Source organism: Bufo gargarizans, chromosome 2, assembly GCF_014858855.1.
Source record: "Bufo gargarizans isolate SCDJY-AF-19 chromosome 2, ASM1485885v1, whole genome shotgun sequence".
Lineage (NCBI taxonomy): Eukaryota > Metazoa > Chordata > Amphibia > Anura > Bufonidae > Bufo > Bufo gargarizans.
The window spans coordinates 258331023-258348328 of NC_058081.1; positions in this window are offsets into that span (position 1 = coordinate 258331023).

A 17306-nucleotide genomic window follows, 5' to 3' on the forward strand; every position below is an offset into this window, starting at 1 on the left:
TATTTTTCTCACCCAGCATGGGTATATGTAAAATGACACCCCAAAACACATTCCCCAACTTCTCCTGAGTACGGCGATACCAGATGTGTGACTCTTTTTTGCTGCCAAGGTGGGCAAAGGGGCACATATTCCAAAGTGCACCTTTCGGATTTCACCGGTCATTTTTTACACATTTTGATTGCAAAGTTCTTCTCACACATTTGGGCCCCTAAATTGCCAGGGCAGTATAACTACCCCACAAGTGACCCCATTTTGGAAAGAAGACACCCCAAGGTATTCCGTGAGGGGCATGGCGAGTTCCTAGAATTTTTTATTTTTTGTCGCAAGTTAGTGGAATATGAGACTTTGTAAGAAAAAAATAAAAATAAAAAATCATCATCATTTTCCGCTAACTTGTGACAAAAAATAAAAAGTTCTATGAACTCACTATGCCCATCAGCGAATACCTTAGGGTGTCTACTTTCTGAAATGCGGTCATTTGTGGGGTTTTTCTACTGTTTGGGCATTGTAGAACCTCAGGAAACATGACAGGTGCTCAGAAAGTCAGAGCTGCTTCAAAAAGCGGAAATTCACATTTTTGTACCATAGTTTGTAAATGCTATAACTTTTACCCAAACCATTTTTTTTTTTGCCCAAACATTTTTTTTTTTATCAAAGACATGTAGAACTATAAATTTAGTGAAAAATTTATATATGGATGTCGTTTTTTTTGCAAAATTTTACAGCTGAAAGTGAAAAATGTCATTTTTTTGCAAAAAAAATCGTTACATTTCGATTAATAACAAAAAAAGTAAAAATTTCAGCAGCAATAAAATACCACCAAATGAAAGCTCTATTAGTGAGAAGAAAAGGAGGTAAAATTCATTTGGGTGGTAAGTTGCATGACCGAGCGATAAACGGTGAAAGTAGTGTAGTGCCGAAGTGTAAAAAGTGCTCTGGTCATGAAGGGGGTTTCAGCTAGCGGGTCTGAAGTGGTTAATTTACCCTGCTCCCAAATGCGATCACCTACATCATCATCGAGTACTGTTTGCACATCACTGATGTCCTCCTCAACGATCTCTGGGTCAGGAGCCTGACCGCTTGCAACACCAGCTCCCACACCACTCTCCTCATCACTACTTTCCTGCCTACTGGAGGAAGCGGCAGATGTCTCCTCCACATCTTGGCTGGCCAGTAGTTGCTGACTGTCCTCTAGTAGCTCGTCCTCGCTGTATAGTGGAGCTGAGCACACAGCATATAATACTTCTCTGGCTGAGGGAACAGAAAAGGACAGAGGCAGGTTGAGGACAGGTGAGGGTCATGCCAACTAAGGGTTGTGTCTGACGAACCCACCGACTCTTGGCTAGGGTGTTTGATGTCAACTGGGACGATGTGGATGACCAACAGCAGTTGATGGGGAGTCAGCCATTCAAGAACCGCTGGGTTGCTGGTCAAGACAGGACCCCTAGATGACACTGGGAGCTCAAGCCTCTCGCTGTGACTCCTGCTGCTATGCACCCCTACTCTGCTGCAACCTGTGCCTGCGCCAGAAACATTTAGGTCTCTGCCACTCCCCTGTGCAGGGTCTGGCACTTCTCTGTCTGACATACTGTTAGATCAAATGAATAAATAAAAAGGAAATCAAAACACCCCTAAAAAGTCTGTAATTTCTCACCACACAATGGCTAATAAGCCCTTTTTATTTCCCACTAACACACGCCAAAAAGGGCTTTAGAACATATAACTGCACCGCTGAGCGGTAAATAATATATATATCTTTTATACACTAATACACGCCAAAAAGGGCTTTAGAACATATAACTGCACCGCTAAATGGCAAATAATATATATTTTTTTGCCACTAATACATACCAAAAAGGGCTTTAGAACATATAACTGCACCGCTAAATGGCAAATAATATATATTTTTTTGCCACTAATACATACCAAAAAGGGCTTTAGAACATATAACTGCACCGCTGAACGGCAAATATATATTTTTTGCCACTAATACACGCCAAAAAGGGCTTTAGAACAGATAACTGCTCTGCTGAACGGCAAATAATATATATTTTTTTGCCACTAAAACATGCCAAAAGGGCTTTAGAACATATAACTGCACCGCTAAATGGCAAATAATATATATATTTGTGCCACTATTACACACCAAAAAGGGCTTTAGAACATATAACTGTACCGCTAAACGGCAAATAATATATTTTTGTGCCACTAATAAACGCCATAAAGGGCTTTAGAACATATAACTGCACCGCTGAACGGCAAATAATATATATTTTTTTACATTAATACACGCCAAAAAGGGCTGTCATTTTCTCACTTCACCACACACCGGCTAATAAGTAGTGTTGCTCGAGCACCAAAGTGCTCGGGTGCTCTGGTGCTCGAGCACAATGTAAGTCAATGTGAGAACAAGAGCATTAAACCAGGCACCCCCTGCTCTGAAGAGGGGAGTGTGTCTGGTTCATAGGAAAATGTCAGAAATGTATGGAAACACCACTGAAATGGTTCAGGAACAGCATGGGGAGGATGTCTGGATGCATCTTAGACTCCCAGGTCGCTGTTAGGAACAATGTTGTCCGAGTTGTACGCCACTTTTACAGACTGACAATAATACGCTCAAAACCGAAGATAAAATAGATTTTAGAGGAAAAATTGTTAGGAAACATTCTTTCCTATATATTTACTGGTATATAAAGTGCAAGTGCTGCCAAAAATTACAAGGAAGAGGCACTCCGATAGAACCTGTATATCACATAAAGGTGGGCCTCATTCACATTGTGGTACAATTGTTCAGGAAGTGGGACTCCTACACTCATAAAGCCTATGCACTAAGTGAAAGGGCTGCCAAAAATTACAAGGAACCGGCCCTCCAATATACCCTTTATTACACATAAAGGAGGCCATCATACACACCCTTGAAAAATGCTGATGGCCTGCTTGTGACCCTCAAAAACATTAGGAGCAAAGGACTGCTGGTGACCCTCTAAAACATTTGGGGCGAGGGTCTGCTGCTGATCTGACCTTTTAAAACATTAGAGGCAAGTGCTTGCTTCTGATCTGACCATCTAAAACATTAGGGGCGAGGGCCTGCTGCAGATCTCACCATCTAAAACATGGGCGAGGGCCTGCTGGTGACCCTCTAAAACATTAGGGGGGAGGGTCTGCTGCTGAGCTGACCATCTAAAACATTAGGAGCGAGGGCAGCCAAATAAGCATGTTGATATGATGGAGGAGGACGAGAGAAGGACGATTGAACCATATACCCTTTTTTGTGGTGGAAGGGGTGCATGAGAATACATTGTATACAATACACCATAAAAGCCACATTTAAAGTGCCTTTATGTTCAGCCGCTTTCCTCTGGTGGAGTAGAGAAGTCAGGGGCAATCCAGGCATTGTTGACTTTGATAAGAGTCAACCTGTCAGCATTTTCAGTTGACAGTCAGATGCGCTTATCAGTTATTATGCCCCCAGCAGCACTAAATACCCGCCCTGACAAAACGCTGGTGTCAGGGCATGCCTTCACCTCCAAGGCATAGAGTGCCAGCTTGGACACCCAATAGTCATAAGGCACAGAGGGATCACTGAGGATGCTGACATGGTCTGCCACCTACTCCTTCACCATCTTCCAAAACATTTCCCTCCTTGTGACAGTAGGCCGCACATCAGGGTGACGGTACTGGCGGGGTGTCATGAAACTGTCCCAGGCCTTAGAGAGTATTACTCTGCCTCTGTTGGAACTGTTGTGTGTTCCCCTTGTCTCCCCTCCTCAGTTTCCCAAGGAACTACGTACTCTACTGCCAGCATTGTCAGCTGGAAATTTTTGGAGTAAATTTTCCACAAGGAACTTCTGGTATTGCACCATTTTGCTAGTACTCTCCACCACAGGAATGAGAGATGAGAAGTTCTCTTTGTAGCAGGGGTTGAGAAGGGTGAACAACTAGTAATCTGTGTTGGCCAAAATGCGTATAACGCGAGGGTCACAGGAAAGGCAGCATGACATAAAGTCAGCCATGTGTGCCAGAGTCCCAACAGAAAATACTTTGAGAGTCATCCTCCTGACGGGGACAGCAATCTCCTCATCCTCTTCCTCCTCTTCGACCAATCCACACTGAACAGATGGAATAAACCTTCTATGGGTACTACCCTCTGTAGCGGAGGCAACCGTCTTCTGCTCCTCCTCATCATCATCATCCAATTCGCGCTGAGAAGACAAACTGAGGGTGGTCTGGCTATCACCCTGTGTACTGTCTTCTCCCATTTCCACCTCTTCCACATGCAAAGCGCCTGCCTTCATTGTGAGCAGCAAGCGCTTCAGTAGACACAGAAGTGGAATGTTTACGCTAATAATAGCGGCATCACTGCTCACCATCTGTGTTGATTCCTCAAAGTTGTGTAAAACCTCACAGAGGTAAGACATCAATGCCCACTCGTCGCTTGTGAAGAGCGGAAGCTGACTGGAAAGGCAATGACCATGTTGCAGCTGGTATTCCACTACTGCCCTATGCTGCTCACAAAGCCTGGCAAACATGTGGAACGTGGAGTTCCAGCGTGTGCTCACATCGCACAACAGTCAGTGAGCTGGCAATTGCAAGCGCTGCTGCAGCATTGCCAGACTGGCAGCAGCTGTAGATGACTTTTGAAAATGGGCACACACGCAGCGCACCTTCTCCATTACTTAAGGCAAATTGGGGTAGGTTTTGAGAAACCACTGAACCACTAAGTTGAACACGTGGGCTAGGAATGGCATGTGTGTGATTTGCTGAGCTCCAAAGCCACCACAAAGTTATGGCCATTATTAGACACAACCATGCCTGGTTGTAGGTTGAGTGGCGAGAGCCACAGCTCAGTATGGTCCCTTATACCCTGCCACAGCTCTGCAGTGGTGTGCTGTTTGTCACCTAAGCAAATTAGTTTCAGCATGGCTTCTCCCCTGCAGTACTACACTGCTTCCAGCTACTGACTAATGGCTGACTGGTGCTGCAAGATGACAATTCAGAGGTGGAAGTGGAGGAGGAGAAGGGGGGATTGCAGGCACTAGTGTAGGTGGTGGCGGAAATCCTAATGGAAGTAGGGCCATGGTCTGTGTCCCTGTATATAGGGTCTAAAGTTCTTCCTGTATACACTGCATCATGCTCTGTTCCTTTTGTATATCTTGCCACAGACAGTGTTACCTGTCTATAGTGCCATATATTTTATGTGCTGCCATAGTATAAAGATTCTCACTTGTCCCCATTTCCACAATGTTATCCTGTGATCCTGCTCCTGTGGAAAGTCTCAGGCAGCGCAACGACGTCATTGCCTGGAACGTCGATGAGAGTTGTCAAAATGGATATCCTACCAAGATTTTTATATTTTTTTTAAGCACTCCCTATGTTACTTCTTAGCCTTGAAAAGAGCAATTGCATTCTTTGTGTGGGTTACCAGCAGACCCAGAATAGGTGCTAGGGTGTTAACTAAACCTAGATGTAAAGGTGAAGCTGGTCTACCCGATTTCAAGCTATATCACACACTGGCGATCCTTAGGGGGATACTACATTGGCTGAAGTTTTGGGTCCAGATAGAACAATAACTCTCCCCAATGGATCTAACTGTATCCCCATGGGTGACACAGAAAGATAGGCTACCAATGGAGGACTGGGCCTTTCTAGTTTGACATGTCCTTACTCAATTGGATACTTGGGTCTCAAATTTTCAGATGTTGCAGAGACCAGGACCTATGACATCCCTCTTAGGTAACCCTGCTTTTGCCCCCGGTTTGCAGGTAGACTGCCTCCTGATATGGGATAAATTTTCAAGTCTGCATGTTCGGTCCGTTCTGAGGAATAACAAACTATTGCCCTTTGAGGCTTGGAGGTTCCCTGTGGTTGACATATGCCCAACTGAAATATTTCTTAGATTAGTTGTTCAGACAAGGGCTTCACCTCACCATGACCTGACTGACTTTGATGATATTTGTTTTCATCCCAAGGACCGCATTAGGTTCTTGTCCTAGATGTAGCGGATCTTGGTAGATGTGCGCAATGCTTCTTTTGAAAATGGGAAATGGATCTGCATCTTACTTTTAAATCGGATGACATTCTCAAGATGTGTATGTTCTCTCATGAACTTTCTCTAGCTGCTCATGCAAAGAAGAACTTTAAAATCCTCTCTAGGTGGTATTACGGTCCGACGATCCTCCATCGCATGTTTCCTCTGTATCTAACTTATGTTGGAGATGTGGACAGGAGGAGGGAACCATGTTGCATGGTTGGTGGACTTGTCCAGCCATTAAAATATTTTGGGATCAGGTGCTTCACATCTATGGTAAATTCTCTGGGAAGGAAATAACTAATTTGCCTCAGATTACGCTTCTTTTCCTTTTGCCAGGGACTTAAGCTCAAATAAAGAAGAATGTGTTGAGGTTCTTTCTGACAGTGGCATGATTGGTTATTCTGAGACACTGGAAGTCTACGGTTCCTCCCTCTCTCTGTGAATGGGCAATACAGGTGAAACTAAAAAAAATTGAATATCCTTCAAAAGTCCATTTATTTCAGTAATGCAAATGAAAAGGAATGCATTAATGCAGCTTAAAATTCGAATTTTGTGAAAAGGTTCAATATTCTAGACTCAAAGTGCCACACTCTAGTCAGCTATATAATCCATATCCCCTGAGCAAAGGGTACCTGAGATTGTGACTTTGGGGTTTCATAAGCTGTAAGCCATAATCATCCAAATTATAACAAATAAAGGCTTGAAATATCTTACGTTGCATGTAAGGAGTCTATCTCATATATTAGTTTCACCTTTTAAGTTGCATTACTAAATTAAAACCTTTGCACAATATTCAAATTTTTCGAGTTTCACCTGTAGAGCTCCATCATTTATTCAAAATGGAGGAAATGATTGCAAACTTTCGTGACCATGTGGACTTGTTTCACTATAGGTGGGACTCCCTTTTTCTGTTCTTGTATTCTCCAGAGTTTTCTGGCATAGACAATGCAGGTTTGATATCCTTTTAATAATCCTTAGTGCCTGAACATAGTCTCCCCTCTCCTCCTCCCTCTCCCTATCTTTTCTCCCTTTTCTTCGTCTTTCTCTCTCCTTCCTTCTCTCTTTAAGGTTTTTACATGTTATTTACAAATTTTTAGTGTTGAGTGCGGCATTCACGCTGTTGCAGTATGATATTACTCCATTTGTCATACTATAGCAGCTCAAGTTATTTAACTCTATTTAACAGACTCTAATTGAGTCTTAGTATGTGGAATAGTTTCTACTAGATTGATATAGTACTGTTATTTGCTTTGATGTATTTGGATATTTGTCAGCTTTCATGGTACTAATGCAACCATTTGTACTTTCTTTTTAAAATATTGAATAAATTCAGAGTAAACCTAAAAATGCAGGAAAAAACTTAGAAAATGAAATAATAGAAATATGAAAACAGTAAAAATACACCCACTCAAAAATTATGTATAAAACTGTCCTAAACATTCTTAATGTTCTCATCCTTATTTTAGCTAATTTAGCATTTACAGATACCTTCGAAAATCTTGCAGGTCATATACAAGTCACATTCCAATGTGTAATTATTATAGTTTAGTACTTTTGGAATGACAACTGTGCTTCTGGCATAAACCTATAGAAATCCGATTACATTTTCCAGCAAATTAGCAACAAACAAAAATTTTTATATTTCACATGTGCATTAAAGCTATTATCCTGAAATATTTATGGACAAGGATGATGCTAAATGGCTGCCATTTTGTTCCCACGATACTCACAAAGAGCAGGAATTTATTCCTACGTATAGCTATCTGACTTTATTGCTTTTTGCTTTCTATATTACAGTAATTAAATGAAAATATTTGTACTGGTGATGTGTTACCTAATTAACCAGAAAGAATAAATGGTAATTGTGTTAATTAAATGATTTTTACTGAGGTGTTTAGTTTAATAACGAATTTGCTTTCCAGGTTTTAACCTGAGTTTTCAGGACTGACAAAGAGCCATAGCCTGTAAATACCAAAAAGTAGAATAAGACTTAATATAATATTTTTGTACTCTTAGGGCTCTTTCACATCTGCGTTCTTTTCTTCCGGCATAGAGTTCCGTCGTCGGGGCTCTATGCCGGAAGAATACTGATCAGGATTTTCCTAATGCATTCTGAATGGACAGTCCGTCCTTCAGGATAGATCAGGATGTCTTCCGTTCCAGAACGGAACGTTTTTTGGCCGCAGCAAATAGCGCAGCATGCTGCGCTTTTTGCTCCGGCCAAAAATCCGGAACACTTGCCGCAAGGCCGGATCCGGAATTAATGCCCATTGAAAGGCATTGATCCGGATCCGGCCTTAAGCTAAACGTCGTTTCGGCGCATTGCTGGATCCGACGTTTAGCTTTTTCTGAATGGTTACCATGGCTGCCGGGACGCTAAAGTCCTGGCAGCCATGGTAAAGTGTAGTGGGGAGCGGGGAGCAGCATACTTACCATCCGTGCGGCTCCCGGGGCGCTCCAGAATGCCCCAAGCGCATGGATGACGTGATCGCATGGATCACATGATCCATGCGCATGGGGCGCTCTGACGTCATTCTGGAGCGCCCCGGGAGCCGCACGGACGGTAAGTATATTGCTCCCCCGCTCCCTGCTCCTACTATGGCAACCAGGACTTTAATAGCGTCCTGGCTGCCATAGTAACACTGAAAGCATTTTGAAGACGGATCCGTCTTCAAATGCTTTCAGTACACTTGCGTTTTTCCGGATCCGGCGTGTAATTCCGGCAAGTGGAGTACACGCCGGATCTGGACAACGCAAGTGTGAAAGAGGCCTAAGTGTGTGTAGAGACATACTTTATATCATTATCTCATGATACAGCTGGACTGGGACATGCACATCCCATCTGCATTGTAGTTATATTGACACCATTATTGTATGTAACATACACTGCCCGGTCAAAAAAAAAGGTCACCACCTGGATTTAAATAAGCAAATAGCTAAGATACTTCCAGTTGGTCAGGTCTAGGGTCCAGCAATGTTATGTGCCCAAAGTATGAGGTCAGCTGACTACCTGAATATACTGAATGACCAGATTATTCCATTAATGGATTTTTTCTTCCCTGATGGCACGGGCATATGCCAAGATGAAAATGCCAGAATTCATCGGGCTCAAATTGTGAAAGAGTGGTTCAGGAAGAAAGAGACATCATTTTCACACATGGATTGGCCACCACAAAGTCCAGACCTAAACCCCATTGAGAATATTTGGGATGTGTTGGTGAAAACTTTGCGCAGTGGTCTAAATCTCCCATACAAGATCTTGGGGGAAAATGAATGCAACGCTGGACAGAAATAAATGTTGTGACATTGCAGCAGCTTGTGGAAATGATGCCACAGCGAATGCATGCTGTCATCAAAGCTAAAGGCAGTCCAAAGAAATTTTTTGAGTATGTGACTTTTTTTGGCCGCGCAGTGTATACAGTATATGTGATGTAATATAGTTTCACATGTGCTGGTATAAAAAGTGCTGATAATCTCTCATGAGATAGAGAATGTGAAAGTATGAAGAAATGGTAATGTGGGAACAGAAATATGTAGTGCCTGCCTGGATCAAGGGTACTTTGGAGTCTGGATGTTTGTGGACATTTGCCCCTATTGTTACTAGGCAAAGTCATCAATTCCCTACTTTTTTTTGCAATTTTTAGGGTAACTTGCACTATGATTTGCACTTAGACTGTTTTATATTTTTGAACTGCATTTTATATGTTTATTGTAGTCTGTTTTTATGTGAATTGTACTCTGTATTTGCACTGCACTGTGTAAACAGTTAATGTACAGCCAGTTAACACTGACAGCATTCCAGCCTGTCCACTGAGAAGCTAGTAATTTCCCATGGTTTCAAAAACACTATCGCTAGCCTAGCGAGATATATCTGTGAGGAATTATTAAATCTGAATACTACTTTAGACCTTTCATACATTTAAAAGTTAGCCTTTATTAGATATGTATTAAAATACAAAAACAAAACAACCCCTCAAAAATGAACCCAAAACTCCAGAACGTGTCTGTATACAGTTCTCTTAGTCTAATATGAAATGACAGTCTTGGCGTGGGGACCTATAAAGGTCCTTCTTATTTACGGTTCGTGGACTCATTTTGTGGACTTTTAAATGTAGGAAAGGTCTAAAGTAGTATTCAATTCTAATTTCCCATGGTTTCCGTAAGGGACTATGCAGAGCTAAGTATTAGAAGGAAAGAACCAGATACAGTAAACTTTTGACTATCTGGTTTAGTTCAGTCAGACGGTTGCTTAAATCAGGGAACCGCTTAGGCATTCCCATTGACTTAGAGGCACAATACAAGTCTGTGGCAGCCATGAACTACAAAATTGTTTCTGTTAGGCTTCTGAAGCTTCCCTCCTACTAGAAGGTATTGTATAAGAAACTATATAAAAGTAGAGCAGTCAGAGCCCCTAGAAGCCTGCAAATAGGGAACAGTGTTTAAGAGGGGATACTTGGCCAGATTGCACGAGTGACCAGAAGAAGATGCTGAAATAGGGATATACGGCCCAAAGACTTAGCCACAGACCCTGTGGCACCAGCCCTTTGACCAGGGTATTAGCCTTCTGGAACAGAGCTAATTCAAGTCTTTCCTCAGCATTAGTGTTGGGCGAGCATGCTCGGCCGAACACCTTTTTCACTCGAGCATCGCGATGCTCGGCACATCACAGTTTTCACAGCCAATAAATGTGCGGGTAAGTAGTGCCACTCACTGTAATGCCGTAGTCATGTTGGTTACTGGCATTACAGTGACTGGCTGGCCAGAACGCGTCATCGGGTGCTATATAGCACCCAATGACACATGGTTTGGCTCAGACTTAGTCAGGGTGAGCTGCAGCAGAAGGGACAGATAATGTAGGGAGAGGAATTGTGTGTTATTTTTAGGGAGTTTTGAGTGTTGAAAGGTAATAGAAATCTTTTAAGGACTATTGTTTTATCTGGCTGCGAAACATATTAGCGCAACGTGCGCTAAATTGCGTGTAATTGTTTGGCTGCTGGTGACAGCAGCGACAGTACGTGCGCTACATCTCCTGTATAACATTAGCCGCTGGTGACAGCAGCGACATTACCTGCGCTACATCTCCTGTATAACGTTAGCTTCTGGTGACCACAGTGACATTGCCTGCGCTACATCTTCTGTATAACGTTTGCAGCTGGTGACAGCAGCGACATTACATGCGCTACATCTCCAGTATAACGTTAGCCGCTGGTGACAGCAGCGACATTACCTGCACTACATCTCCTGTATAATGTTAGCCGCTAGTGACAGCAGCGACATTACCTGCATTACATCTCCTGTATAATGTTAGCCGCTGGTGACAGCAGCGACATTACCTGCGCTACATCACCTGTATAACATTTGCGCATCCTAAGTATCAGTGACATTCAGTTTCATTTTTTCGCCGCTGGTGACAGCGATATTACCTGCTCTACATCTCCTGTATAACGTTTGAGTATCCAAAATATTAGTGACATTAAGTTTGATTTATTTGTGCATACACTTACAAAACCTGCACTACTGTACGTGTGACATACTTGCAAGCATATATACCACTTTATATGCTCATGGTGAGCAGTAAGGGACGGGGAAGTGGCTGTGTTGCTGATGGTGCACGCAGAGGCTGTGGCCCTGGGCACGGTGAAACTGTACCTGCTGCCAGAGCACAAGAAACACACTCATTCACGATACCTAGCTTCATGTCCCAGTTTGCAGGGTGGCGCAGGACAGGGCCAGTGCAAGGATTTTTGCCAACACAAGCGAAGCTACATTTTGGCGCCCCCCCTCGCAGCTCACCTGGCCCTGGTCCCGTCTGCAGCAGCTGGCTTCTCTGTGTGGTCCTGGTATCTTCTCTCTGCTTCAGACAATTGCTGGTTTGAGGACCGCATTTTTCGCCCTCTAAGACACACCTAGGTTTTAGAGGAGGACAATAAGAAAAAAAATTCCATTACACCTCAGGTCAGACCAGCAATCAGACCCCCAATGTTAATCAGACCTCAGCTCACAGCCCCAATCAGACCCCCAATGTTAATCAGACCTCAGATCAGACCCCATGTCAGACATCAGCCCCCATCCATCAGCCCCCCATGTCAGCCATCATGCCGCCATGTCAGCCATTAGCCCCCATGTCAGTCATCAGCCCCCATCCATCATGCCCCCATGTAAGCCATCAACCCCCCCATTTCACATTTCTCCCCCTCCATGTCAAATCACCCTCCTATGTCACATTTCTCCCCCTCCATGTCACATTTTTCCGCCCTCCCCCAGAGTGCGCCCTTAGGCAGCCACTTGGTCTGCCTTATGGTAGCATCGGCCCTGGCGCAGGACACCAGGTGGTCGGTTCAATTGCAGCAGATAATGTTTCCAGTCGGCTAAGCACCACCCTGTCTTCCACAAAGTCCAGTCTTAGTAGTCAAGAATCTGGTCAACAGAATCCTCACCCTGATCCTCCTTCCTCCCACTATGGAGAGTCTAGGCAAACAAGTGAACCCACACTCAGATATTCAGAGGAGCTCTTTTCATTGCCATTCTTTGATTTTGCCTTCTCGCCAAGCCCGCTTAAAGAGTGACATGAGGAGATCTTGTGCACTGATTCCCAAACTCTTGAGCATCCACAGTCAGAAGAAGATGATGGGGAACTGCAATTAGTGTTTCACGAGGTGGATGATGAGACACGGTTACCAATAAGTCAAAAGCAATTAGTGTCTCAAGAGGTTGATGATGAGGATGAGACACAGTTCTCAATAAGTGAGGTTTTTGTTAGGTCAACAAGTCAGGAGGATGACCAGAGTGAGGAAGTGGAAGAGGAGGTGGTGGAGGATGAAATCACTGACGCAACCTGGGAAGGTGGCAAGCTGAGCGAGGACAGCAGTACAGAGGGGGAGGGATCCACAGCACTGCAACAGGCTGGAAGAGGCAGTGATGTGGCAAAAGGGAGAAGGCGGGCCACGCCAAGCAGGCCCGCAACTGTTCCCCGGAGCACACCTTTATGGCAATCTCCATTACCAAGAGGTAGGTGTTCCTCAGTCTGTCACTTTTTTGAGGAAAGTGCGAACGATAAAAGAATTGTCATTTGCAACCTGTGCTGTACCAAAATGAGCAGGGGTGTGAACACTAGCATCCTCACCACCACCAGCATGACCTGCCACATGGCATCAAAGCACCTAATAGGTCGGCCTAATGCCTGAGTCCACAATCAGTGTGCGTATCACACCATTGCCTCCTCTTCCCCTATGTTACGTACTGGCCAATCCCCTGTCCAAGACACAGGCCTGGAAGCCTCCCGCCCTGCAGATGGACCTTTGCAAGCACCATCAGCTGGCACATCCACTTCTGTGTCCCAGCACAGCGTACAGATGTCCATACCCCAGGTCTTTGAACGAAAGTGTAAATACCCAGCCACACATCCATAGGCCATAGCACTAAATGCTCACCTTTCCAAATTGCTGGCCCTGGAAATGTTGCTATTTAGGCTTGTGGACACTGAGGCTTTCTGCATCCTGATGGCGGTGGCCGTTCCTCATTAATCAGCCCCAGCAGCAAATATTTTTCCGGTGTGCTGTCGCCGCCTTACACCAGCATGTGTCCCATAACGTCACCTGTGCCCTGACCAATGCAGTTATTGGAAAGGTCCACTTAACGACTGACACATGGATAAGTGCTTTTGGCCAGGGACGGTACATTTCCCTGACGGCACAATGAGTGAACGTTGTGGAGACTGGGAGCTAGTCGTACCCTGGGATGGCACAGGTGCTACCGATGCTAAGGATTGCGGGCCCTACTTCCATCTTGATTTCCACCACCACCTACATTAGTGGCTGCAAACTCCCCTTCTCCTCCTCCTCCACTTCCACTTCTGAATTGTCATCTTGCAGCACCAGTCAGCCATCAGTCAGTAGCTGGAAGCAGTGTAGAACTGGAGTGGGGAAGCAGCAACAGGCCGTGCTGAAACTAATTTGCTTAGGTGACAAATAGCACAGCGCCGCAGAGCTGTGGCAGGGTATAAGGGATCAGACTGAGCTGTGGCTCTCGCCACTCAACCTACAACCAGGCATGGTTGTGTCTGATAATGGCTGTAACTTGGTGGCAGCTTTGGAGCTCGGCAAGCTCACACACATACCATGCCTAGCCCAAGTGTCCAACCTAGTGGTTCAGCAGTTTCTCAAAACCTACGCTTGCTGCTCACAATGAAGGTGGACACTTTGCATGGGGAAGAGGTGGAAATAGGGGAAGACAGTACGCAGGGTGATAGCCAAACCACCCTTAGCTTGTCTTCCCAGCGCACAAATTGGATGATGATGATGAGGAGCTGGAGACGGTTGCCTCTGCTACAGAGTGTAGTACCCATAGCGTGGATGGGCTGAAGAGGAGGAAAAGGGATGAGGAGATTGAGAGTCATCCTCCTGACGACGACAGCATAGTCTTGTCTGTTGTGACCCTGGCACACATGGCTGACTTTATGTTATGCTGCCTTTCCCGTGACCCATGCTGTAAAGGATCTCCTAGCATCCCAACCGGGTACCTCATTTGATGGATGCTCCCAGTGCCTCCCGAGGACTCCAAGCACTCCACTTGACACCGATACCACCACAGGAACCAGGAACAGGAACAGCTCTTACAAGAGTTAGGAGTAATAGTCAGGGGAGTATACACGTATAGCAATCGCCACACACATGAGATGAGGCTCTATGTTAAATGTAAAATAGGAACTCTTTATTTGAACACACAGAATTGATTTATACACATCTTCCAACAAGGTTACCACCCACAGGGTTTTGTAAAAACAGCCAATAACCACGTACAATACACTCAGACACTCCCACACAAAATCCTCCCCTCTGCCTGTGATACAATTACCTCACACTGGGTTGATGTAATCATCACAGGCAGGAGAATACACAGTGTCTTCTGTCCTGAAGACAACCGAGACCAACTCTCAGGACAAAGGGACATTGCCAATACACACAGAGAGACAATGGAACAGACCTCACTACTCAACGTATACAATGTCCCACCCTTTACAATACACAGACATTTAACATCCCAAAATGGCACGAATTAGACCAGGGGTTCAAGTTAGTACAAGTCCTTTGTGAACAAAGGAAGCCTGGCTGATGAGAGGGCCCATAATCCTGGGGTAAGAGGCTAACAAACAGGCCCCTCCAAAACCCAGTGGCGAGGTAGGTTTTGCCACACTCGCGTTATACGCATTTTAGCCAACACCGATTACTGGTTGTTCATCCTTCTCGACACCTGCTACAAAGAGAACTTCTCATCTCTCATTCCTGTGATGGAGAGGACTAGCAAAATGGTGCAATACCGGAAGTTCCTTGTGGAAAATTAGCTCCAAAAATTTCCAGCTGACAACGCTGGCAGTAAAGTACGTGGTTCCTTGGGAAACCAAGGAACAGAGATGAGGGGAACACACAGTAGTTCCAACAGAGGCAGGACAACACTCTTCAAGGCCTGGAACAGTTTCATGACACCCCGCCAGTACCAATTACAAAAAACAAAATGGCTGCACACCATTATATATACACAAACAATAGAGCTAAGAAATAGGGGTCATTCTAGATAAAAGTGGTACAATACCGACTATAAATGAGTATACATGAATAATGGAAGCTCTTAGCGCACATACGTGTCGGGCCCTTCTACCAGGCGTCAAGGTGGCTTTCGCAGATGGGTCCCTATCACTAAAGAAACTGCCTAATTTTGGACTTATTTAAGCCTACAATATTCAGGGCCGTGTAGGAACCAGCTACAAACATATTCTGCTCAGAAGTCCCAGGTAGATGGGCGTGTCAAGTCTAAAAGGGGTGCCACCCCCAATATATTGCAAGAAAATTTTGACTTAAACCTTCAGGATCACAGGTGCATATCCATGAAGCAAACATAATTACAAAAAACTAAATGGCTGCACACCATTATATATACAAACAATAGAGCTAAGAAATAGGGGTCATTCTAGATAAAAGTGGTATAATACCGACTATAAATGAGTATACAGCACCGTCACCCTGATGCGCGGCCTACTGTCACAAGGAGGGAAATGTTTTGGAAAATGGTGAAGGAGTACGTGGAGTATTGGGTGTCCAAGCTGGACATGTGGCATGAACTGGGGCTCTACGCCTTGGACGTGCTGGCCTGCCCTGAGCCAGCGTTTTGTCAGAGCAGGTATTTAGTGCTGCTGGGGTCATAATAACTGATAAGCGCATCCGCCTGTCAACTGAAAATGCTGACAGGTTGACTCTTATCAAAATGAACAATGCCTGGATTGCCCTTGACTTCTCTACTCCAGCAGAGGAAAGCGGCTAAACATAAAGGCACTTTAAATGGGGCTTTTATGGTGTATTGAATACACTGTATTCTCATGCACCCCTTCCACCACAAAAAAGGGAATATGGTTCAATCGTCCTTTTCTCATCCTCCTGCATCATATCAACATGCTTATTAGGCTGCCCTCGCTCCTAATGTTTTAGAGGGTCTGCTCAGCAGCAGGCCCTGGCTCCTAATGTTTTAGAGGGTCAGATCAGCATCACACCCTAACCCCTAATATTTTAAATGGTCAGCTTAGCAGAAAACCCTCACCCTTATTTTTTTTATAGTCTTATCAGCAGCAGACCCTCGCCCCTAATGTTTTAGATGGTCAGACAAGCAACAGACCCTCACCCCTAATTTTTTAGATGGTCAGATCAGCAGTTGGCCCTCGCACCTAATGTTTTAGAGGGTCTACAGCAGTCCTTTGCTCCTAATGTTTTTGTGGGTTACCAGCAGGCTATGGGGCCCAATGATTTTTATGTACGTCCCTGCTTAGGGGGATCTGTGGATGACATTTATGGGGGGGATCTGTGGTGGATGACATTTATGGGGGGGATCTGTGGTGGATGACATTTATGGGGGGGATCTGTGGATGACATTTATGGGGGGGGGGATCTGTGGATGACATTTATGGGGGGGGGGATCTGTGGATGACACTTGTGGGGGGATCTGTGGATGACACTTGTGGGGGGATCTGTGGATGACACTTGTGGGGGGATCTGTGGATGACACTTGTGGGGGGATCTGTGGATGACACTTGTGGGGGGATCTGTGGATGACACTTGTGGGGGGATCTGTGGATGACACTTGTGGGGGGATCTGTGGATGACACTTGTGGGGGGATCTGTGGATGACACTTGTGGGGGGATCTGTGGATGACACTTGTGGGGGGATCTGTGGATGACACTTGTGGGGGGGATCTGTGGATGACACTTGTGGGGGGGATCTGTGGATGACA